The 27,393-nt window shown below is 35.0% G+C and overlaps 2 pseudogenes; both read right to left on the bottom strand.

Moving 5' to 3' along the window:
• LOC101573166 overlaps window positions 1–26,432 on the bottom strand; it is an 82,422-nt pseudogene extending 55,990 nt beyond the window's left edge.
• On the bottom strand, window positions 2,315–7,734 carry LOC101573567 (annotated as a pseudogene).
• Window positions 26,433–27,393: the final 961 nt, after the last annotated feature.

Below are 27,393 nucleotides of genomic sequence, written 5' to 3' on the forward strand. Positions count from 1 at the left end.
TTAAAAATTTGAAATTAAATTGTGAGTGCAACTAAGAGTCTAGAATGTAGTGTATCATATGGAGATAGCTCAGTGGAATAAATGCTTCCCTGGCAAGTGCTAGGGCCTGAGTTCAATCCTCAGGTCCACCAAAAAAAAAAAGAATATATGATCAATTCAGAGTATCCACACAGTATTTGATTAGTTTAACATAGACAAAAATATCAGCTAAGAGATAGTTTTCATGATAGTAAAGGATTAATAAGAATAAAATATGACAAAAATACTGGAATGACAAATATATGACCAGCACTTCTAACAGTTTGGGGATAGGATATCACACAAAGCTCTAGCATGTGGTGGACATGGACAGTGTCCATGACACTTACTGGCAGCCAGGTATCACTTATGGGATTGAGCTACTGCTATTTCCTTCATATCCACCCTGTAGACCTAGACATAATCATGACCCATAGGGTACAGGAGAAGTCCATTTGTAGAGTATGTTGATGGAAATATTTTGCTGCTGTATACAAAATAATTGAAAGACTGCTGTTATATACCTCTTTTTCTCCTGTGTTTAATAGTTTGCCCTATTTGGTGGGTTCTTTCCATCCTCATTCATGGAGTTGCAGTCATTTTGATCCCTTTCTAGAATCTCTTTTAGTAATCTGTATAGGGTTGACTTTGTTGTCATGAAATTCTTTAGTTGTTCTTTGTCATGGAAGTATTTCACTTTTCCATTAAACTTGAAAGAGAGTTTTGCATGGTATATCAATCCGAGTTGTAATTTGTTTTCTTGCAAGAATGGAAGTACTCTGTTCCATGCTCTTCTTGACTTGATAGTTTGTGAAGAGAAATCTGCTGTTATTCTGATGGGTTTTCCTTTAAATGTGATCTGTTTCTTTTCTCTAGTGGCCTTCAGTATACTGTTCCTGTGCAGAATTTCTGGGATCTTGATTATTATGTGTCTGGGTGTGGTTTTAATTGTGTTTATATTTGGAGTTCTATATGCTTCGGTTACCTGAATGTCAGATTACTTCCCCATATTTGGAAAGTTTTCTGTATTATTTCTGCCCATATTCTTTTTATATCATTTGTGTTGACTCCTTCTTTCTTACTGATGTCTATTAGTCTCACGTTGTTCATCTTTGCATTGTCTTGCTGAGGTTGAATTATTTTTTCCTGTATCCTAGTTGTTTTTAAGAGATCTGTGCTTACCTTTTCACTAGCTGCAACAGTGTCTTCAATTTTCACTTTTATTCAAACAGTTTTGCCAGCTTGTGATTGAGATTTTAATTTCTTGGATAGCACTTTGAATCTGCTTCATGCATTCTATTTCTTTCCTATATTGTTTATTCAAGGATTCTATCCTTTTTCTATTCTCCTCTTTTTTTTATGAATGTGTTATTTAGAAGCACTTAGTACTTCTTTCATTATAGTTATTTGTTTTTTTACTTCAGAAATTATTTCTGATCTGATTTCCTCTATACCTTTCTGCAGTTATTTCTTTACTTCAGACGCTATTATTTCAGAGATTTCAGTGTGATTTCCAATTTCTTCTATGCTATTGTCTCCTGCATTTGTTCTCGGTGGGCGCAGGGCCTGAGAATGTATTTTGCTCCTTCTCTTTGTCATTTTGTACAGCACTGCCTTCTGACCTTTGTTATAGAGCTTTGGTAGAGTTGTTACCTTAGCACCAGGTCCGGATCTACCAAGTTGAAACACATCCAGGTGGGTTTGACTTGGGTCTGGCTGCTATGCTCCACTTCTTCCTGCTGCAGCCCTTAGAAGTGAACCCACTGTGCCACTCTGGCAAGATGTTCTGCTCCTGGATCTACTGAGTGGGTCTTGCCTCTAACCTCTCTGCAGGGAGTTCTGCCACAGCGTTCCATACCGGGCCTGTGTGATGGAGGAAGTTCCACACACACACCTGGCCTGGGTGCTGGGTGGAATGAGGATCCAGCAGACTTAAGAGGCAGTCGCACTCACACGGTGGGCTTGGGCACTGCAGCCATACTTTTTATAGTCACGCTTGCATTTGAGTTTTAAAACATACAACATTCACACATGGTTCTTATATGCATTCTACTTAAGAGAGATTATACTCAGAACTACAGCACTCATAGTGATGATTTTCAGAAAACTATAACAGCTTCTTTGCCACTTAAGAGGTATATATTGTACAGCTGTTTACCTGAATGTATTCTTAAAAAAATGGCTACTACCACTCTAATTTTCCTAGTTGCAGTTCTGTTACAGGTTATGGATCCCAAGTTCATATTTCAGACTTTGACACACAAAATTTAATTACAAGAGAACCACCCCCAAAGTCTTAGGGTGAACTGGCAAAGGGATGGTTAAATGAAGAAACTGGCCATTTCTTAGTCAAAGTTTGTAGTTTTATTTTACAACACATCTTTTCATTGAGCACTTCCATTTTATGTTTTGTTCCTCCTCTGCCATCTGATACTCTTGCTCTATCTGCTGAATTTTCACATTTACCTCATTCATTTGTTTTTGCTGCAGTTGTAAAGTAGACATTTGTTGATGGTGTTCTTAATCTTGCATGCTCTCCTCCTTAATCTTAGCTCATCTTTTTTAAAGCACCTTCCTGAGAGGTTTTTCTCCTGTAGTTTGTATTGTCTGTTACTCTGACAGCTGAACAAGAGAGTTCAGCTTGAGAGGTCTCCTCACATAGTGGAAAATATATGAACTCTTTTCAAGATCACACAGCTATCTATCTGAAACACTGAATGATTCTTGGGTAGCTGAAGCAGGGTTGTATGCTGGCTCTTCCTCGGGCGGGCTCTGTAGGAAGTAGAGCCTCTTAGGCAGCATGCCAGCAATCTTTTCCTTCCCTAGCGCCTGGGTGCTCAGCATTGGGCTGACCCACTGCTTCACTTTATCTCTCCTTTCATGGACCATAATTGTTTTGATCTGAGCTTTCATGTTCTCCCAACACTTCTGCTGTTTGAAACCCCACAGCAAAATTCTTGGCTGAGATTTATACTCATGAGCAAGCATTTGCCAGGTACATTGCTAGAGGGTAATAGTTTGTGCATCATTTTTCTTACTTTCCAGTACATATTTATACTTTTCTACTAAAGCAAGCAAGATGCTCTTTTCCAATTCTGAGAAGTACTTGGCAGGTTTTATAATTTCGTTTGGTATTTTCCACTGTTTCTTCTGGCAACTATTCTTCACGTCTTTGACTCTGTGTACACATGGCTTCCACCTTCTGGCTGGAATTTTTACTTCAAGATCCACCCAAGGCCCATTTTTTTATCCTGTGAGGGGTTGCTTCCATGTAATTTTTGTTCTACCACCTCCTCCACCTCCTCTCCCTCCCCCTTCTCTTATTTTCCTGAGACAAGGTTTCTCTGTGCAGTTCAGGCTGGCTTTCAACTCATTTTGTAACCCAGGCTGGCCTCAAACTCATAGGGATCCTCCTGTCTCAGCCTCTCTAGTGCTGGGATTGCACATGTGCATCCACATCACTGGCCTTGTATGTAATTTTTCTGAAGCTTTCCTCAACTAACTCCCAGGCAGTTTTTAAATTTATAATAGCTTCTTTCTGCGCAGGACTGCAGAGACTGAGAGGGACCTGTGTGGTGGGAGCCCAGGCCTGGGCTGTTCTTGCAGGCAGGGAGGCTGGCCAGGCCACAGGCTCCAGAGTGCAGGGTGGTAGTGTGCGCCCCAAACTGGCCAGGCTCCACTGTGTGTGCCAAGGCCACAAATATGTGCTCTCTTTTGGAAAAAAGAAAAAAGTCCCATGTGCTGTTGAAAAGAATGTATATTGTTTAGGGGTGGAATATTCTGTGTATTATATATGTTAAACCTATGTTCAAGTGTGTTGTGCAGCTCTGATATTTCCTTATTAGATTTTGTTTAGTTGATCTATCTCTTTGTGAAAGTGGTATGTTAAAATCCCCTATGATTGTATTAATCTTTACTTGATCTTTCAATTTCATCAGTTTTTGTTTTACGAAGTTACAGAGATATGTATCACAGATACATCCAAGATCATGGAGTAGTAAGGAAACAGAACAGCCTGAAGTTCTTCTAACTCCTCCAAGGCAGACCAAGGGGCTGAAAATGGAGAAGAAAACAAACAATAGGTCGCAGAAATCTATAGAAAGTTTATAGGGGGAATGAAAAAAATTGATGAATTCAGAGGAAATGAACAAAATATTCACAGCAATTGCACTTAATATTGCTAAGGTGGATTTAGGGGAGATAGATGAAAAACTGGATGAGCTAACCTAAACAGTTTAAAATATGAATGACAGATTCAGCAAGTATATGGAGTCATTGAAAAGATGTATGACAAATAACTGAAATAAAATGTTGTATACAACTCATAAATAGCAGAAATGACCATTTTGAAGACAGAATGTCTGGTTTGAAAACAAAATAGTGAATTGTGATAAGAGCTCAAAGAAACCAAAAGGAAAATAAGTACAAGAAAAGATTATCCAGAAACTGCTAGATGACAATAAAAAAATCCATCTAAGGCTAATTGTAGATGAAGAAAAACAGGAAGGCAGAACAGATGGATTCCCTAATATGTTTATAAAAATCATAGAAAAAAAACTTCCCAAATATAAGAGGTTAACATACAAGTAATGCTTATAGAACTCCATTATGACAAAAAAAGCTCTAGAAGGAATTTCCTTATTAAATTATCAGATAGCAAGGAAAAACTCGAGAATTTTAAAAGACAAATGAAAAACAAAAAGAACTAATGTATAAAGGTAAAGCAAATAGAATCACAGCAGACTTATCAACACAAATTCTAAAAGGCAGAAAACCTTGGAGTGAAGTATTATAAACTCTAACAACTTCCAGTTCAGATTAATTTTCCAGCACAGCTATCCTTCAAGAGAGATGGAGAAATAATACATTTCCATGAAAAGCATCAGCTCAAACAATATATGAGTACTAAACCAGCACTTGAGAAAATACTAAAGATATTTTCAACAGAAGTAAATAATCAGACATAGCTAAAACATGGAGAAAACTATTGAGGCATATGGATAAACATAATAAAAAGCATCAAGAAAAGGAAATCAAAGAACTCACCAATAGATAAAGAAGGCAGTAATCGTACATAGCCAACACATCTCAGTAATATTGCTCAGTGTTAATGGCCTCAACTCTCCAATTAAAAGACACTGACTGGCAAACTGGATTATAAAACAGAATGTAACAAGCTGTTTTATTCAAGAACTGCATCTAATCCAAAAAGATATTTATAGATTAAAAAGTAAAGGTTAGAGAAAAAAAATTTCATACACCAGGACCCCCTATACAAGCAGGGATGGTAATTCTAATATCAGACATGGTAAATTTCAAGCTAAAACTGATTAGAAGAAAGAAACAAGGTCACTATACATTTGTTAATGGAACAATCCTACAAGAAGAGATAACACTGATAAAGATATAGCCACAGAATATTGGAGCACCTAACTCGATAGACAAAAACTGATGAAATTAAAAGATACATACAAGATCATGGAGTAACATTTATACAATCATAGTGGGGGATTATAACAGGTCACTAGATCAACTAAAAAAAAAAGCTGATACCAATGAAGAAATATCGAGCTGAACAACACACTTGAATATAGTCTTAACAGATATATGCAGAGTACTGCACTCCTCTACAATATACATTCTTTTCAGTAGAACATGGGAATTTTTTCCAAAATAGATCACATACTAATCCACAAAACCAGTTTAAGTAAACATCAAAAAATATAGTTATCCCATGATTATAAAATGGACAAAGAATCAATGATGAGGAAATTTCAGAAAAGGAAGAAGTTCTTAGAATATTTAACAACATACTCCTAGACAACTATGGATCACAGAAAAAAATCAAATAAAAATTTAAAAATTTCAGTGAAACCTCTGGGACACAATGAAAGCAGTTCTGAGCGGAAAATTTGTCACAATCATTGTTCACATTAGGAAAACAGCAAGCATAAATAAATAAACTCATAAAAAATCTTTTTTTGATTTAAATTGTATTTTATTTCAAAAATATTAAAATAATAAAACAAAAATAGGCAAGAATTTTAATACAATCATAAAACTGTCATATAATTCAAAACCCATTATAAATTACTACCTATAACCTCATAAATCTCTAATAATTTCCAGGTTTAATAGTAATATTTTTCAAATTCCTTATATCAGTCAAATTTTATTTTTTCATTTATTTATTTATTTATGTATTTTTGGGAATGGTCTGCAGGGTGTTCAGGTTCTCACTACTGGATCGGAACAATAGTGATCTGCCTGTTTACAGCCTCCGAAGAGCTGGGATTACAGGCATGTACCACCACGCCCAGTCTCATGTGCCCTCTCAGCATGTCCTGGGAGCAGGGCCGGCACAGCATGCCGGGAATTGAATCTCCTGTCCCTGTGCCTGCTTGCAGGCGCTTTAATCCACTAAGCTATTTGGACATGATTTTATTTTTTGACATTTTAAAAATTATTTGATATTTTTAAAGTTTTACGGGTAGATTTTTAGTTTTTCTAACTAATCCCTAAGATATTTTATTTTTTAAAATTAATTTTATTGAGAAACATAGTAATGAGACAGTTTCAAAACAGGATAGTAGGACAGTTAAAATAATTAATACATTGCATATTGCTGTTTTCATAGTAGTTATTCATAGTACAAGATGCAGACATGATATCCTGTCCATATACTATTAGTACAAATCTTCTCATTGAATTAAGAGAAAGTATGTGTATATCTAACCTATTTTTTATATACAGATACAAAATGGTCCCTCATTTATATCCTCTTTTTTCATTTAGTTTTGTCAGAGATGGGTATTCCACTGCCATTTAAATATTGTAGGTGCGTGAATTCAGCAAAATAATCCAATATAGTCCAGTAGTCGTAGTGGGTTATCCATAGGATTGTGCAGACCTCAAAGGTCATCTCTGAAATTGCTGGACTCCAGACTGTGTTCCCTGTTCTAGATGTGCTTTCTAACATCCTATTTGTTTTTTTTTCCTTAATTTTATTGAGAAACAAATAGCAATGAGACAGCTTCTTTTCTTTGTTTTTTGGTGGTGCACACCTGTAATCCCAGTGCTGTGGAGGCTTAAACAGGAGGATCACCACAAGTCTGAGCTGCATAGTGAGAAGCTATACCAAATACATGATATTTTTAAACAAAGAAATTACACTGTACTAGTTATGTTATTTATAACCAGTAGTGCTTTCTGTGATTTATTCTTAAACATATTCAGAATCAGAAAGTTCTTCATTGTTCTAAGATGTCTATGTCACAACTGTGCTTATAAGTCCATGGAGATGAGTGAGCAAAGAAATAAATACTTTGTGTCTGTTTCCCAGACAAAGAGCCTGGACACTAGAAGTAATGGATCATCAGCACAAAGGGAGAAAACTGCAGGAAGGACAGAATGATGAATGCATTGATGTTCAGCAACAACCAACTGGGTTTCTGAGATACGGAAACACACACTTGGGAGATGGAGGAGAGGGAGGGCATAAGAAGACACAACAGTATTTATGAAAAGAAAAACACCTTGTGTAACTATGGACTTGGTGGAGGATCTGGAAGAAACATCCATCTTATAAAGTTACTGGACCTGCTGCTTGTGCCTGTTCAGAACCAAAAGCATGGAGTTGCTGTTGTAGACTATGAGGCTCACAATTACAGTATCAGGAAACAATAACAGCATTGCATGTACTGACAGTGTTACCATGTCAGCATAATTTAGAGACCAGAATCCCAAGGCATTTTGCAGTTTCATGTTTCTTTTGCTCCATATTGCAGTGACATATATAGGACACATTATATCTGACAGTATTTTCAGGGTCCAATACATGAATGCAAAGGAGCCAGTATACTTTTACTTTAAACTTTGCCCCCCTGATGTTACTGGAACATATGGTGATGGCTCAGAAGCCACTCAGGAAGCAAGTGATACTGACGGACAGACATACTCCTGACCATTCTATGAAGATACAACACAACCTTGCATCCAAGATCATTGAGGAAATCTTGCCTGCCAAAAGTTGCTACTGTCTTGAGTTCTCCTCTAGGGAACTGGAATAAAGAATTGGCAATCAATAAGTTCTGGACAATTAAATCTGTGGACACTGGCATCCAGAAAAGTAAAGGAAAAATGCTGAAAAAAGAGAAATTTCCAAAAACTCCACACAGTCAGTGATAAGAACAACATTCCCACTGTGGTATCCTTGGAGGCCATTCTGAAAGTGTGCCAGGCTGATATTGAACTTCAGAACCACAGAGGCTCTCTCTAGAGCACAATGCAGAGACGTTTATCATGAAAACTGGGTGAGAGTGTTCTCTTACTGTAAATTTCCTTTGGAGACAACCAGTTTTCAAGGACTGGGTTGTGTTTAAAAATGAAGGTGAAGCTGTAAAGGGATGTGATACCTAAGAGCAACTTCTACACAAAACATAATTATGCTACCTGTTCTCATGAATTTTTTCCATAATTTTATTGAGAAATAAGTAGCAATGAGATAGTTTCAAATTGAATTGGGAGGACAGTTCCAATAATTAGCACATTGCATACTGTCTTCCTAGTAGTGGTTATTTGTTGTACAAGATGCAGACATGATATTCTACTACAACAAATCCCTCTATTCCTTGAATTAAGAGAATGTAGCTATATATCTATAATAACCATTTTGAATACTCAGATTCAAAATGGTCATTCATCTGTATCTCCTTTTTTACTGTAGTTCTGTCATTTAAACATAACAGGTGTGTGAACTCAGCAAAATATTCCAAAATACTCCAGCAATCCATAATAGTATTGGGTCTTCCACTTGACTGGCAATGTCAGAAGTTGTTGACCTGAGTCCCCTACAGCTCAACATAATAACATGGCTTTATTTCTTACACTTCATTTTTATACATTTCTGCTGGATTGTTAACCAACATGAAGCAAGAACTATGTAACAAGAATTGTAGCTTTTGGATCTGATAAGGTCAGTCAAATATCCTCAGGATGTATCGTGAGACCCTGTACTGCAGTCTGCAGATCCTCTGTCAGTATCAGCCATGTGGATGAGTCACAGCCATTGCTTAGACAATTTGCTCTCTGTGAAAGTCTGAGAGAACGTTTTCTCTTCATGTGACTCTCCTTCAGCACACTCTACATCATCGATCACTTTCTCTTTGGCCCTATAATCTTCATGATCAGAAAATTTGAGACACACCTGACTTATATAATGTTACAGTACAGGTTCGCATATGGTCCTGAGTTTTAATTGACCTTGGAAGGCTAGGGCCAAAATGTTGGCTTTCCTTGTACCCCTGCTTTTTCTCTAATTTTTGGTCTGCAAACTTAGGTTGTTACCCTTCCAGAAGAGAAGCTAATTGCTATTACCATACAACCTAGGCTGTTGAGCTTAACCTCACTATCTGATTATCAAACATCCTAGGCATAACAGGTATTTTTCATAAAGTATTGATATGTTAAACTTTAAGTCCCTACAGAATATGATGAAAAAATTAAAATATATTTTAAAAATAGGAATAATTATATATGTTTACACATAAGTTCAGAAATCTAACCATATACAGCATTGTAGCAAGGTAGTCCCACAACACACCTTTTCCTGTCTCCTGCCTTCATTCACCACCCCCTTCCTTTTTTCCCCCATAATTTTATTGAGAAACAAGTAGAACGAGACAGTTTCAAACTAAATTGGTAGGCCAGTTTCAATTATTAACACAATGCATACATTCTTTCTAGTGGTTAATTGCTGTACAAGATGAAGAAATAATATCCTATCTACAAACACTATTAGAACAAATCCCTCTATTCATTACGACAACGTAACTATATACCTATTCTAACCATTTTGAATACACAGATACAAAATGGACATTCATCTGTATACCCTTTTTTGTTTAGTTCTGTCATTTGAATATTATGGTGTGTTAACTCAGCAAAATATTCTAAAAGAGTCCAGTAGTCCATAATAGTATTGGGTCTTCCGCTTGACTGACAATGTCAGAAATTGTTGACCTGAGTCCCCTACAGCTCAATATAACAGCATGGCTTTACCTCTGATATTTCATTTTTATACTTTTCTGCTGGATGGCTAAGACCAAGATAAAACAGGACCTATGCAACAAGAGTTGTAGCTTTTGGGTTTGATAAGGTCAGTGAAATCCCCTCAGGATTTATCCTGAGATGCTGTACCTCAGATTGTAGATTCTTTGACACTGTCAGCCATGTGGATAAGTCACAGTCCTTGCTTGGCCAATGTGCTCTCTGTGAAAGCCTGAGAGAATGTTTTCTCCCCATGTGACTCTCCTTAGGCACACTCTACATCATTGATCACTTTCTTCTTTTGCCCTATAATCTCTTTGATCAGAAAATTTGGGACACTCCTGAGTTACATGATGTTACAGTATAAGGTCCTGAGTCTTAATTGACCTTGGAAGGCTAGGGCAAAAATGTTGGCTTTCCTTGTAGCCCTGCTTTTTCTCTAATGATGGGAATCACACAGCTGCAATCAATGAATCAAGAACTTCTCAAATAAAGACACAGTTGCAGAAAGGTATAGAGCAACTCAGATCGGAAATGTAAAAAGAAATCCCTGAATTAGTAGCATCCGCAATAAAGAATCAAAAGCAGAAACGTATGGAGCAAACCCAGTGCCTACCCATAACAAGTTCAGAGGACACTAGCTCAGCTGAAATGTATGAATTAATAATGTGAAAAGTAGATAAGCAACAGCACAAAGGTATACAGGAACTTAGAGCGGAATTATTTTCTGAAATAAAAAAAGAAATCTCTGAACTCATAGCATCTGAAATAAAGAATCATATACAGAAACACAGGGAGGAAATCCAATCTGAAAAAATCCTGCAGTAAAAGAATTAATAACTGCTTCTAAAGAAGACATTGATAAAAAATAGAGATTAGAAAAATGACGGATTCCTTGAATGAGCAATACAGGAAAGAAATAGATCGCATGAAGCAAAGTCAAAGAGATACAGAGGAACTTAAAATCTCAATCACAAGCTTGCAAAACTGAGTGAAAGTGAAGACAGAGTTTCAGATCTTGAAGAAGCTGGCCCATTTAATGAAAAAGTAAGGAAACATTTCTTAAAAACAAATAGGATGCAGGAAAAAATAATCCATCACTTGCAATATGATGCAAAGATGAACAATGTGAGACTAATAGGTATCAATGAGAAAGAAGGATTCAATACAAATGACATTAAAAAAATACAGGCTGAAGAAATAGAAAAATTCCCAAATATGGGGAAATAATCTGACATTCAGGTAACCGAAGCATACAGAACATCAAGTAACCTCAACACAATGAAAAACACACCGAGACATATAATAGTCAAGATAACAGAAATTCAGCACAAGAATAATATACTGAAAGCCGCTAAAGAAAAGAAGCAGATCACATTCAAAGGAAACCCATTAGAATTATGGCTGACTTCTCTTCACAAACCATGAAGGCAAGCAGAGCATGGAGCAGAGTACTTCAAGTACTCTGTGAAAACAAATTCCATCCCATACTACTATATCCTGCAAAACTCTCTTTCAAGTTTGATGGAGAAGTGAAATAATTTTATGACAAAGAACAACTAAAGAATTTCATGAGGACAAAGCCAACCTTACACTCCTGAAAGACGTTCTAGAGAGGGACCAAAATGATAGGAACTTCACAAATGAGATCAGAAGCAACCAACTAAATAGGGCAAACAATTAAACACAGGAGAAAAAGCATTAAACGACATCAGGTAAATAACATGTCAATCGTAAGTCAATACATCTCAATTCTAACCATCAATGTAAATGGACTCAATTCACCAATTAAGAGAAAGAGACTGGCACAGTGGATTAGGAAACAAAATCCAACAATACGCTGTATACAACAAACACATTTAACTCATAAAGACATTTATAGGCTGAAAGTCAAAGAATGGAAAACAATACTACATGCCCCAGCACCTGAGAAAAAAGCAAGGCTTGCAATCCTATTCTCAGACAGTCTCAACTTCAAACCAAGAATGATGAAGTGAAATAAAGAAGGTCAGTATGTATTGGCTAGGGAAAAAAAATACAAGACAAAGAGGAAACACTCATAAATATGTATGCACCAAACACAGAAGCATCCATGTATATAAAGCAAATCTTAATGGACATGAAAAATCTAATATCTAATACCACAATCTTAACAGGAGACCTTAACACCACCTTATCCAAAAAACATAGGGAAACTATACAAAAATTAGAAAGGAAATAAAAGAACTCAAACAGAGCTTGAAACAAATGGACTTGGTGGACATATACAGAGTGTTCCAGGCAACAACAGCTGAATACACATTTTTCTCAGCTACATATGGGTCATTTTCGAGAATACATCACAAAGTGGTCCATAGGTCATGCTTATGTATACGCAAGAAAACAGAAATTGTCCCATGCACATTATCTGAGCACAGTGCAACGAAAAGTGGAAATAAATGAAAAAAGAAACCAGAAAAAAAACCCTACATACATGGAAATTGAGTAACACTCTACTATGGAACCAAAGGGTCACAGATGACATTAATCAAGAAATTCAACAATATCTACAATTGAGTGAAATTTCAAGCACAACTTATTGGAATTCATGGCATATGATGGATGCAGTTCTCAGAGGGAAATTCACAACTGTGAACTCACACATTAGGAAAACAAAACAGGAACAAATAAACACCCTAATGCTGCACCTCCAACAACTAGAAAAGGAAAAGCAAAGCAAACCCAGAGCCCAAAGACAGGAAGAAATCACAATCATTTGAGCAGAAATTAATTCAACTGAGATAAAGAAAACAGTTCAAAGAATTAACAAAGCAAAAAGCTGGTACTTTGAAAGATTAAAGAAAATCGATAAGCCCCTGGCTAACCTCATCAAAAAGAGGAAAGAAAAAACTCAAATACAAGCAATAAGGAATGAAAAAGGGGGTAATTACCACAGAATCAGTGGAGATTCAGAAGATTATAAATAGTTACTTTGAGAATCTTTACTCTCACAGAATAGAACACAGACGAAATGGACATATTCTTAGAAAGGTACAAATCACCACAACTGAATCGACAAGATATAACCACTCTCAATAGCCCAATAATAGCCAATGAAATACGAGATGTAATAAAAAACCTACCGACAAAGAAAGACCAGGTCCGTATGGATTCACAGCTGAATTCTACAAGAAATTTACAGAAGACGTAGTCCTTATACTCCTCAAACTTCTATGAAATTGAAAAGGAAGCAATCCTCCCAAAATTATTCCTGGAGGCAAGTATTGTACTGATAATAAAATCAGGGAAACAGGAAACTAAGAAAGAGAACTACAGGCCAATCTCCCTCATGAACATAGATGCCAAAATCCTCAATAAAATCCTAGCAAACAGAATACAGCAAATCATAAAGAAGATCATACACTATGACCAGGAAGGATTCATCCCAGTGATACAAGGATGGTTCAATATTCAAAAATCTATAAATGTAATACACTATATCAACAGAGTGAAAGCTAAACACTATATGATCATCACAATTGATGCAGAAAAGGCTTTTGACAAAGTCCAATACTCATACATCTTCAAAGTCGTACTGAAAATTGGAATATATGATCTCTACTTCAATCTGGTAAAAGTCATTTATGAAAACCCAATGGCTAATATAATTTTAAATGGGGAAAAACTTAAACCTTTTACTCTTAGATCTGGTACAAGACAAGGATGTCCTCTATCACCACTCCTATTCAATATAGTTCTCGAATCATTAGCTACAGCCATTAGACAAGAGAGTGAAATAAAAGAAATAATAATAGGTAAAGTAGTCAAATTATCATTATTTGCAGATCGTATAACACTTTACTTGGAATACTGAAAAAACTCCACAAAGAAGCTACTAGAATTAATACAGAAATTCAGTAGCATAGCAGTATAGAAATTCAATACCCAAAAGTCAATAGTATTCTTCTACAGAGATATCAAACACACTGAGAGGGAAATTATAGAAACAATATCTTTTACAATAGCACCAAGGAAAATGAAATACCTTAGAATTCATCTAACTAAAGAAGTCAAAGATCTTTGGAAGGAAAATTACAGTACTTTTAAAATAGAAATCGTAGAGGATTTCAGAAAATGGAAAGATATTCCATGCTCCTGGATAGGACGAACCAACATTGTGAAGATGGCCATACTTTCAAAAGTGCTGTACAGATTTAATGCAATCCCTATCAAACTACCACCAACATACCTCACAAATCTAGAGCAATAGTTCCTAAAATTTATTTGGAACCAGAAAAGACTTAGAGTAGCAATGGCAATCGTGGCCAACAAACACAAGGCAGGAGGCATTATAATTCCTGAGTTGATTTTATACTCCAAGGCTACTGTCATAATGTCAGTATGGCACTGGCAAATAAATAGACCTGAGGATCAATGCAATAGATTAGAAGACGGCAAAGCCTCTACAAACACACCTATCCACCTTATCTTTGACAAAGGGGCCAAACATACTCACTGGAAGAAAAATAGCCTCTTTAACAAATGGTGCTGGTAAAACTGGCTCTCTACATGTTGAAAACTAAAGTCTATCACCATGCACTAAGCTAAAGTCAAAATGGATTAAAGATCTAAATATTAAAACAGGAACACTAAATCTCCTGGAAGAGAAAGTAGGAGGAACTCTTGAAGACATAGGGTTAGGCAAAGAGTTCATGAACAAAAATCAAATTGCAGGAGAACCACTTGAAAAAATTAATGACTGGGACCTCCTTTTACTGAGAAGTTTTTGCATGTCAAAAAAATTACCAAAAAAGTGAAAAGACAACACATAAATTTCAAAAAAATCTTGACAATTAAGTACTCAGACAAAAGTCTGGTCTCTAGAATTTATAAAGAATTAAAAATTACTAGAGCCCCAAAATTTAAAGACCCAGTCCAGAAATGGGCATCTGTGATGAATACACACTTCTCAGAGGATGAAATTAAAGAAGTAAATAAATATGTTAAAATGCTCCACATCAGTAGTCATCCATGAAATGCAAATTAAAACAACACTAAGATACTGTCTCACCCCAGAAAGAATGACTATCATAAAGAAATTAGCCAACAACAAATGTTGGAGAGGCTGTGGGGAAAAAGAAACCCTTTTCCACTCATGGAGGGAATGTGGACTGGTACCACCTTTATGAAAATCAGTGTGGAGACTTCTTAGAAAAATAGGACTGAATATCCCATTCTAACCAGCTGTTTCACTACTGGGAATTTTTCCAGAGGATTTGGAAACCTCATATCATAGTGATATATTTGTGCCTATGTTTATAGCAGTACAATTTGTGATAGCCAAATCTTGGAAACAACCAAGATGCCCATCACTTGAGGAATGGATGAAAAAGATGTGGTATTTTTATATAATTCTGTATTACTCAGCTATAAAGAATGATAAACTCAAATCCTTTATATTTAAGTGGATGCCACTGGAAGATATACTCATTAAGTGAAATAAACCAGACACACATGTGTAAATATCATATAGTTTCCCTAGTATAAGAACTCAAAAGAAGAAATACAAATAGAAAGGTATAATACAATTAAAAGGAAAGCAACAACTTGAGGACTACACAATGAAGCGAGAGCAAGGAGAAGAGCTAGGAAACATGACAGAGGCAAGCCATACAGTTATATGCAGAAAATGGGTAAGGCAATGACCCTGAGACTCTTCAAAACATTTTTTTTCTTTTTTTGAAATTTGAATAGAGCCTTTTATTTACTGAAGCTCAGGTCTGTCAGCCACTTCTCTCACAAAAGAAGGCTGATAGGCCCCAAACGTAGGGAGCAAGTGTGTATTTATAACAGAAATCACATCCAGTTTGGTAAGCAAATTTGTTATCTAGTACAGAACAACACAAACTACATTCATGCGACACAGCTGAAAACTGTTCATAACTAAAAATTTCTTTTACAGCTTAGTGATAAGTACATATTTTTAAAAGATGCATCTTAAGCTGACTATGTTATAGGAGATGGTTGGGCAGGGAGCTTTTGTTAGCTTGCTGCCTTGACAAGAAACAGTTATTTATTGTTGAACAGCCTTGAGCCGAAAGGGAGAATACATTTCTTAGAGTAGATAATAGGAAGCAGAAGGGGTTTATATAATTTTCCATAGTTAAGGCACAAAACTCTGTTAACCCTTTACATTCCCCATTGGTTTTTATCCGGGAATCAAATCTATGATTCATCTAAACCTCATAACTTGAGTTGCCTGGGGGTGTGAGAGGCTGATTGTTAGATCTCAACACCATTAACTTAATCGTCTGGATTCTTTGTTGTATTTACGTAGTCAAAGAGTTTACTATACAAGGTCCAATGAGCAGGACCAGAAGAAATATGACCACGGGCCCAATCAGAGCAGTTATCACATTATTTATCCAAGGGGATATTGAAAGTAAACCCCTGTTATTACCTTGACGGATATCTTGAGCTAACTCTTTTAGTATGTTTACTTGATTCTGTATCTGATGGCTGTTATCTGATAGATTAAAGCAGCATATGTTTCTTATTTTTTCACATCCTTGATGGTGAAACAATAGTAAATAATCTATGTCAGCCCGATTGTCTAATATAGCTTGTCTGTGTTACTTTTGTTCTGCATTGAGTAGGGCAATGGCTGTTGAAGTGGAAAGTGTGTTTAAGACTTCACTTCTCCATGCATTCTTTTTTCTCCTTTTGCAGTATTGGGGATCGAACTCAGGACTTTCAGCTTGCCAGGTAAGCACTTATTCTACTGAGCTATCTCCCCAGCTCCAAATGATTTTCAAATCTAGCAGTTAATTGGAAGGATTCTCACCCTGACTAACTATATATACTGACACCTGTGAACTGAGCAATTGCATTGAAGATGGCAATTTGCAATAGTAGGTTCGTGCAACTAAAGAATTTCATTATGACAAAGCCAAGCCTACACAGATTACTAAATGATGTTCTAGAGAGGGAGCAAATTGATCACAGCCCCATGAATGAGAATGGAAAGAACCCACCAAATAGGGCAAACAATTAAACAGAGGAGAATAAGAGGTATACTAAAAAAAATAGTAGGTTCATGCTAGGAGTGTCTTGTCATTCTGGTCTTCTGAATATGGGCTGCTTGTCATGATACGCTGGTTGCTGCCATGCTGTCTCTCGGGTAGATGATTGTTTAAAAAGGAAGGGGGTGGTGAATGAAGGCAGGAGACAGGACAAGAAGTGTTATGGGACTGTCCTGCAACAATGTTGTATACGGGTAAATTTTTGGACTTATGTGTAAACATCTATAATTCTTTATTCCTATTTTTAAATATATTTTATTTTTTAATTTTTTTGTCACATTATGTGGTGACTTAAAGTCTAACATATCAATACTTTATGAAAAATACTTGTTTCATGTTATGCCTAAGATGTTTGAGATGCAGAGAGACAGTAAGGTTAAGCTCAACAGCCTAGTTTATATAGTAATAACAATTAGCTTCTCTTCTGGAGGGTTAACAACCTAAGTTTGCAGACTAAAAATTAGAGAAAAAGGAGGGCCACAAGGAAAGCCAACATTTTAGCCCTAGCCTTCCAAGGTCAATTAAGACTCAGGACTATATGAGAACCTGTACTGTAACATCGTGTAACTCAACTGTGTTCCAAATTTTCTGATCAAGGAGATTATGAGGTCAAAGGGAAAGTGATCAATGATGTAGAGTGTGCCTAAGGAGAGTCACATGGGAAGAAAACATTCTCTCAGGCTTTCACAGAGAGTACATTGGCCGAGCAATGGCCATGACTCATCCACATGGCTGACACTGACAAAGGATCTACAGTCTGAGGTACAGAATCTCAGGATAAATTCTGAGGGGATCTGACTGATTTTATCAGATCCAAAAGGTACAATTCTTGGTATATAGGTCTTGCTTCATCTTGGTCTTAACCATTCAGCAGAAAAGTAGAAAAACGAAGTACAAGAAATAAAGCCATTTTGTTATGTTGAGCTGTAGGGGACTCAGGTCAACAACTTCTGGCATTGCCAGTCAAGTGGAAGACCTAACACTATTATGGACTACTGGACTATTTTGGAATATTTTGCTGAGTTCACACACCTATAATATTTAAATGATGGAACTAAACAAAAAAGGGGATATAGATGAATGACCATTTTGTATCTGTGTATTCAAAATGGTTAGGATAGATATATAGCTACATTCTCTTAATTCAAGGAATAGAAGCATTTGTTCTAATAGTGTTTGTAAATAGGATATTATGTCTTCATCTTGTACAACAAATAACCACTAGGAAGGCAGTATTCAATGTGTTAATTATTGGAACTGTTCTACCAATTTGATTTGAAACTGTCATTGCTGTGTATTTCTCAATAAAATTATAAAAAAATATAAATTCATCTTTTACTGCAGTCCTTTAGAAAACAACTAGTATTGATAAAAATGGACAGCTGGTAAATGAAAGAATGTCCAAGAAGATTAATCACCAGGTAATTGCAATCAAAATCGCCATGTCATTTCACTTAATTCGTCCTAGAATGATTATTAGAAAAAAAGAAATGATTTCAAACACTGATAATGATGTGGAGAGAAAGGAATCCTTGCATACTACTGGTAGGAATGTTAGTGTGGCCATTATAGAAAACAGTGTAGCGTTTCTTTAAAACAAAACTAAAACCATCATTGGATTCAGCAGTAGTATAATGGTCATATATCCACAAAAAATGTAATGAGTGCTTCGAAGAGACACTTCCATTCCCATACTCGTTGCAGTACTACTTACAATAGTAGAAAATGGAAACAATCTAGGTGTCCATTTATGGATAAATGGCTAAAGAAAGTATATATTCTTATCCTCACAACTTCTGTCAGAGTAGAAAGCATAAAAATTAATCACTTAATTTTTTAATTTTTATTTTTTCTTTTGAAGACCCATATTTTATAAAGAAAAACATAATTCCTTTGTATTTGGAATATATTCACATCCAAGCTAACGTTCCCCATCCCCTCTACTCTACAACTATGAATTTCCTTATCACTTATCCTTTTAACAAACATTTATTGACCACTTAGATTTCTGCTGGGTGATTATTGGCTAAGCTTTGCAGAGGACACAAAAGTCAGTAAGATGACATTTCTGTTTGCAAGATGCTAATAATATAGCAAAGAAGGTAAATACATTTACTGATACTATAGAACAATATGTTTGAATCATGTAGGAGGGAATAATGAACTACATTCAGAGTGGATGGTGATATATATGTTTAGAATAAAACTCACAAAATAAGAAAATAACGGCAGGTGTGTTGGAACACACTTGTAATATCAGCACTCAGGAGGCTGAGGCAGGAAAGTTGCTCCAAGTTAGAGGCCTTTTTGGGCTACACAGTAAGTTCAAGGTCAATATGCACTACATAGTGAGATCCTGTCTAAGAAAAATTAGGAAAACTTAGACTTATCTTTCTAGAAAGCATATTTGTCACAAGAATAACAACATTCCCATAGAATTACAAGGATACAAAATCTGTATTAAAATATTTTCTAAATCTAGTATGTTACTTTAAAATCCCTGAAGCCATGTGTTGAACAGAGAAAATGAAAAACCTAAAGCAAGGTTAAGGCATTTGAGTGTGGATGATAATCAGCATGTGTAATTTACATTTGTAAGTTATCAGGAAAATACAATTTTGAGGAAAAAATGCTGTTCTTCATCAAAGATATTCATAACACACAGGTTTCTAAAACTTCTTTGTAACAGACATTATGTCTATAACTTTCTACATAACAGACAATTATTCAACCATTAGGACATGGTGATAGTAATCATTACAAAACACTGAATTCTTTTTAGATTCTTCAGTCATTCTTTAAAGAAAAAACAAGATCCATTTTCCAAATTTCTATCATCTAAAAAGTCACAAATTCTAAACAGTGTGTGTTTGTGTGTGTTTATGTGTGTTCACAAATAATAATAGAAAAGTAAGGCAATCTGGGTATCTAGGATAGGGAGAACAAGAAATGGTTATTAATCAGCAAGAGCTTTCTTTTGATGTGATAGAAATATTCTAAAATTAGATTGTGATTATGATAGCTTATCTTCCAAAAGCCATGAAATCAGCCACTTTAAATCAGACTGTGATAAGCACTATGGTTGTCTTTTCAATGAAGTACTACAGGCATATTGGGGAAAATGAGATTAACTTAAAAGCTGGAACTTGAAAATAAATAGAAATAGCATGAAGAAACACACTAATACAGGAATGTCTATGATAATGCTACATAAAATGTGGTTTAGAGACTGATCCTGGTCTGCAGCACATTTACTACTGGTGGATGATGATTACGTATTAAAATTAGAGTTGTCCTTTAGATACTTTTATAATACTGTAATTCAACATTTTTGTGAGATCTAAACATTAAATAATCCATTCTTATATTTTACCAGTATTGTTTTTTAACAAATTGGAAATCTTTTAAGAACGTAGTCTTCACTACAGTTGATCTGAGCATCTGTCTTAGTTACTTTCTCATCATTGAGGCACAACGCCTGACACAAATTAAAGAATAAGTGGTTTATTTTGGCTCACAATGTGTAGAGGCTTTGGTACATAATAGGCTGGCTCCATGGCAGGGCATCATGGTAGAGGAGGCTTACTCGTGGGCAAGGAAGTGAAGTAGAGAAAGGAAGGCATCAAGCAAGGAGGGAGATATCCCTTTCCAGGCCACACCCCAAGGGACCCACCTCCTCTGACCTGGCTCCATCTTTCAACTGACATTTGGCTATAGACTCAAAAATGGTCTAATCCACTGATGTATATCAGACACCCACAATCCAATCACTTCCCAAAATCCTCACCCATAAGTGCACATGGCTGCGGGGGGAGGGAATCTAGATATAAACCATGACAAACATTGGTATAATGTATATGTGTGTGTGTGTGTGTGTGTGTGTACATATACTATTTATGTATTTCTCAAGTTTTTTATAATACGTAAAAACTTATGTTAAGTAAAATCTTAAAGCAGAAGGTGGAATCATATTTGTTCTATGTCAGACTTTTAAAGATTAGAGAGAAAAATCTGAATGGAATCCACACTTGACTTGGTAATTATGATCTTGATCAAGTATAATTTATTTCGGTCCCATTCCTTACTTCTGACATGGTAGCACTGTAATAGACAAATTCTTAGGATGTATTCAGGTCTAAAATTCTGTACTCAAAAGAATTAAAATTAATATTGCCAGAAAGGCTATTTTAATATTTGGAATCTCAATCAATAAATCAAACTAAGTAAATTAATTTTGAATACTGAACACTGAACTGAGGGCTTACACACTGAGCTATATTCTTGGCTCTTTTTATTTTTTTTTAAATTAAGACATCACATCACTTAATTGCATGGGCTGGGGCTGAACTTTTGATCCTTCTACCTGTGTTCCAGTATGCCAAGGTTACAGGCATGTGCCACCATGCCCAGCTCAATAACAGAAATAACAGACTGTAAAGTAATAACCCTCAATGAACACAAAGTAATATTGATTTGTTTAAAATGAAAAAATAATAATTTTCTGTGATATTCCACTGATTTCCAATGATATTTGAGAAAGAAGTAATACTCACAGATATTGAGCTGTCTTGTGAAGCTGCTTATATTACTATGTTTGAAGTATTTTGGAAGTATATTCCTGCAAAAGGCTTCTTCATTCATAATGTAAAAGCTAAGACCATTCTAGAAATAGAGACAAAAAGGTAGTTATTTACAGAAAACATGAAGTTTAAGTAAAGCAACAATTCAACAACATATCAGGAACTAAAAAAAATGAAAGACTTGTGAAAATGTATAACCAAATATATACATACATGTAATTGGCAGATTGAGTTCTTAGCATGCTCAAGGTCCTAGGTTGAATCCCTAGCTCTGCGGGGTTGTTTTGTTTCATTTGTTTTTTTTGTACCAGGGATTGAACTTGGGATCTTGCCCTTACCAGGCAGACACTTATGCCACTGAACTATATCCGCACCAGGAAATAATTATTCTATAAAAAGACAGAATGTGCCCAAACAGAAACTACTGAAAAAAATGCAATGGATTGACCATAGACACAAAAGAAAAATCCATGTATGTAGATCCATAAATTAAAAAGAAAGACAACATAAATTACAAGGTAAAATAAAAAATGGAAAAACTATTTTCAGTACAGAAGACAACTATTATTAGCATTTAATGAGCTCCTATAAATTATTAAAACACAAAATTTAATTGGAAAAGGACATGAAGAATTGAAAGAATTAGCAAATTAAGTTTTAGAAAACTGTCCAAAATGTAAATTACAATAGTAATGAAGTATAAATTATATCAAATCGGCAAAATTTTTTAAGAAATGTTAAATCTCCAGTTTTAACAAGTTAACAAAAGTTTTGATAAACACTTTTCATGGGAATTTAAATTACTTAACATATTTAACATTATCTATTTAAGGCCCTAAAATATTGTGTTGGATTTAGAAATTTCTTAGGGAATAATTGTTGGAATGTGTAAAACTTTATCAATTATTTTATAATCATATACATATATATAATATTACACTCTAATAGTTTATAAAACTACACAATACTGTTTTTTATTTTCTTTTTCAGGAACCAGGGATTGAACTCAGGCCCTTGTGCTTGCCAGGGAAGCGCTTATTCTACTGAGCCATTTCCCTAGCCCCTTACATAATACTGCTGATGAAAAAATTGAAAACAACCTAAATACTAAGATATCTATACCAATGAATGTTATACAACCATAAGATGAAGCTTTGGAACAATATTTAATGAAATGGAAACATTTATGATATATTTGCAGTGAAAGCAACAAACTTAAAATGGTGTAAAATCATCATTTTATGAATAAAGATGCCATCCTGGAATTATTATTCCAGGAATGGTAGAACACCAGCCTAACATGCCCAAGGCTCTGGGTTCCACATTCAACAGTGGAAAAAATAAAATATGCACATATACAAAAGAAGATTCTACAAACTGTTAACAGTGGTTATCAATGGATGGCAATAAAACTGCTTTTTTTAATTTGGATTTTTAGGTCATGGTTTTTTCCTAAATATTGTGAACTAAATCTACTTTGATTAAAAAAGTTATTTAAAAGTAGCTAATTGAGGCATGGTTGTGCATTCATATAACCCCACCTTTCTGGGAAGCTGAGGTAAGAGGATTGCAAGTTTGAATCTAGCCTAGGCAAAATTAGTGAGACTCTGTCTCAGAATTTTACAAAAGAGGATTAAGGATGTAGCTCAGTGTAAAGGCCCTGGATTCAATCCCCAATATGTTCTATAAAAGTGGGCAAGGTGATAATATTCAAACATGTGTATTACTTATGCCCCTAAATTCCAAATTTTACATGTTTAGTGAAATAATAGCAACATAAATTAATTTCAATATTACAGTTTAAATTTTATTATTGAGTTGGATTAAGATATAGAAAAAAAAACTTGTGTTCTTTTTCACAGTTTCCTATATTACCTAATAGTTCATGGATCACAATCCAATTTGTTTTCAGAATTTCTGAGTCACTCTTTGTTTATTTTGAGACAGGGTCTTGCTGTATAGTTCAGGCTGCCTTTAACTCATTCTGTAGTCCAGGCTGGCTTAGAATTTGTGACAATCCCCCTGCCTCAGCAGCCCCAGTCACTCTTATTTAATTTGTGCATACATTCAAAGAAAGTAGTTGTGTTTAATTGCCTCTCAAGCGCCCTTGACACAATTTATAAACCAAACTAAATTACTGAAGCAACATCCCTCAAATCCATTTCAGTTTAGGCTTTGCCCAGAATTGACTATACTTCAAGAGGTAAAAAAGGAAATTTTACATAATGTCATGTTAGCCTATTCCTTCCCTTGACCAAACTTCTATGAAAATACAAAAAAATCCAGTGATGACTATACTTAGGAACTGAAAGAGTACGTAGAAAAATGACCTGTAAACTGGGTAAATGCTATCTCAGTAAGTAGTAATTTTATATATAATAAAACTAAAAGCAAAATATGATCATGTTTCAATATAACCACACTATCTATTTTAGTATGCACTTCATGTCACTTTATGATAAAAGATATGTATCAAAAAATTAGAAAGTGATTATTTATATTACACCTTTGAGTACCTAGAAGGGTATATTATCTTTCATGTTTTTAAAGTATTACTTCACTGAAAAGAACTTAGGTGTTCAAAAAAGGGAAGGAAAGATCAAACCATTTGTGACAAATTTATATGACGAAATATAAGCAATAAAGATGCTGCTTAAAAAGTAATTTCATGGGAAAATGTTGATAATATTGCTGTTTTAAAGACAAAAATTACATGCATTATGTAATATTTTAAATATCTTCTTAAAAGTAAAACATAGGTTTATTCTGATTATAAAAACATTACATTCTCAATGTAAAAAAAAATATAATGATGCAAAAAGCCTCGGCATCCAGAGATAATCATTAACACTATAAAGAATTCCCAAGATATGTCTACACACGTATGCTTATAAATATATACATTAAAATATATTAATCCACTGACATACTGAGCTATAAAAATGAGATTTTCCTGAAGTGGATTTAAGTAGGACAAAGTTAAATATATTGCTCTGAAGTCTTATTTCTATGATAAAAATATGAAGAAAATGAAAATACTACTTTTCAGAAATAATCAGTATTCTGCATTTTGGTGTATTTAAGTCTCCATTTCATAAATTTTGTGTAATAAATAGACATTGTATTTATAATTTTATGTTTTGGTAGCAAAACTATCCTTTATTCTGTATTATCTTATTTTAATTTAATTAGTTTACACTAATACTTTTAAATACTTAGGGCACATATTAGCAAATAAAAAGAATCTTAATACAGGAATACATTTGCCGGACAAGCTGTAACCAAAGAGTCTACAAATACCAAAGTAGCTATTTTTTGAGTCATATTTTCAGGTTTCATGGCTATTTAATAAGTACATTAGCAAATAAAGACAAGCAAAAATTTTGATATAGTTATTTTTATAGTTATAAGCCAACACATTCATTTTACATTATACGTGCTAATTTCAACAGATTCACAAAATAAAGAATATACAGAAAAGATTATTAATAGAATCGTTACTTAAATTAACGTTAGAACAGTTTATAGTATTTTGTTGATAGTGCTTTAAGTCTGTGGGAAAAACATGTAACTACACAAACCAATACTTTTTAGAACTTCACAGAATATCCAGTACATATAATACCAAGTGCTTATCATTGTAAGAAAACAAGAAATGCTCTTATTTAGGAAGCTATTCAAAACTAATAGGGCATTATGGCCCTAAAATAGGTCATTTCCAGAGAATAATAAGTATGGATCATCATAGTAACTATATAAACATCCAGGAAAGTAGAACATTTAGGCAAGTAAGCCATGCTGAGGTCACCAAGAATATGATCACTGAACACCTACTTCCAAAGCTATTTACACTAGTGCATACAAAGAAGAGTTCAATTACTTTCTGGTATGATTCATCCAATTTGTTCATACTAATAGTTGGCCTGGTTCCCACAGGTCCATAGTATGCTTCATCATTAAAGACACTTTCATCAAAAGTTTAATCTTTATTACCATCATTATTTGTAAGATTAAGATTAATATGTGGAATAAAGTCATTTACCCCAGAGAAAGGCCAAAGGCAAATATGTCTCCCTTGTCAACGATAACACCATTTTCCACCCAAGCTGCCTTGGGTTTCCATGGCTCAGCACCAACATAACAGGTTTTGGGATCAGTCACAGCCACATTTTGATAGAATGGTAGAGAAATTCCTATGTCACAGATGTTAACTGCTTCAAAATCACTTTTAATTATAATATAAAAAATTGTATGTGTCCGTAAAGCAGTTTCTTTTCTTGGTGATGATACTTTAACTCTCTCACCATCTTGAAAACAACTTTCAAAATTATAACTGCTGGAAAAGAAGCTTGGCTATCTTTATATTGCTCTTCTAGTAAGGGATTTAGAGATTTCCTCCTTATACTTCATAGCAAGACACATGCTGTCGTAGGAGTGCAATAACCTACTCCTAGATGATGGCTCTTTAAAATTTTAGTTTCATCACTAAGTCTCTTCTGATATATACCTCATTACTAATCATTACTGTAGGTTTAATAGTTTTCACAGCCCAGGAGATTGAGACAAATTTCTCAGAGATTTTTCCATTAGGTAAACATTTATCCTGGTCCCACAGCCAAGCTTCTATAAAAATGGAGAGACAGGAATATTTATACATGGAGTTAAACATAATACAGATTTCCTTTTCCATATAATTTGGTGTCTTGAAATTATTGATCCTTTCCATTATAGCAACCACTCTAGGTGAGAGGGCTGAGGTGCAGATTCCCTTTTTGTGTGACTTGCCAAATCAATTTGCCAGAGTTGCACACCAGTTTATAGAAAAGCCAAGCACAGTGGTACAAGTCTGCAATTTCTGCACTTGAGAGACAGAGGCAGAGCTGCCAAGAGTTGGAGACAAGCCTGGGACTACATAGTGAGTTTAAATGCAGCCTGAACTTTGAAACAAGACCCCCACATCTCAAAAAACCAAAAAACAAAAACAACCCCCCCAAAACATCCCAAAAAACATGAGTGAAGTGATGACAGTTCACACTGGAGGATGCCTGGAGGCGCGATCCCTGTGGCTGGGATGCCCCCACATGTTGCACACAGTTACAACCATTGTATTATGACTGCTTTAAGCTTTTCAGGCTTTGTACCACCCCCTAAGACTGTCTTAAACTGCCAGGGGACACAAAAGGATATTTATAATTTTAAAACACTTAAAAACATAACTTAGTTTTACAGACATACACACACAACTCTTCAGGAACTCAACTGTACCATGAAATAGTTACCTGTGTGAGTATGCCTCTGTTCCCAACCAATAACTTAAAAATGCTTTATTATTTTACATTACTTTTTGTGAGCTGCAAATTCTCATTTTATCTCAAGTATGAAACAAAATACTGCTGATAAATTTGCCAAGCAAAACATGGCTTCCAGATGGTTCTGAGTTACCTTAGAAAATATATCAGCAAGTTTGGCAGATACACACATTCTTAAAAATTAAGGGATCCCACTTCTAAATCACTACTTGTCATCATACAAATTGGTAGAACATCATACAGGGTATTTGGTAATTATAATGGTCTTTGAAATGCTTGTATTACCAGGCCCTCGGTTTTGTTTGTTTGTTTGTTTGTTTTTAATTGGCAGAACCAGGGATTGAACTCAGGCCCTTGTGCTTGCCAGGGAAGCACTTA

Source organism: Octodon degus, unplaced genomic scaffold (assembly GCF_000260255.1).
Source record: "Octodon degus isolate 3935 unplaced genomic scaffold, OctDeg1.0 scaffold00211, whole genome shotgun sequence".
Lineage (NCBI taxonomy): Eukaryota > Metazoa > Chordata > Mammalia > Rodentia > Octodontidae > Octodon > Octodon degus.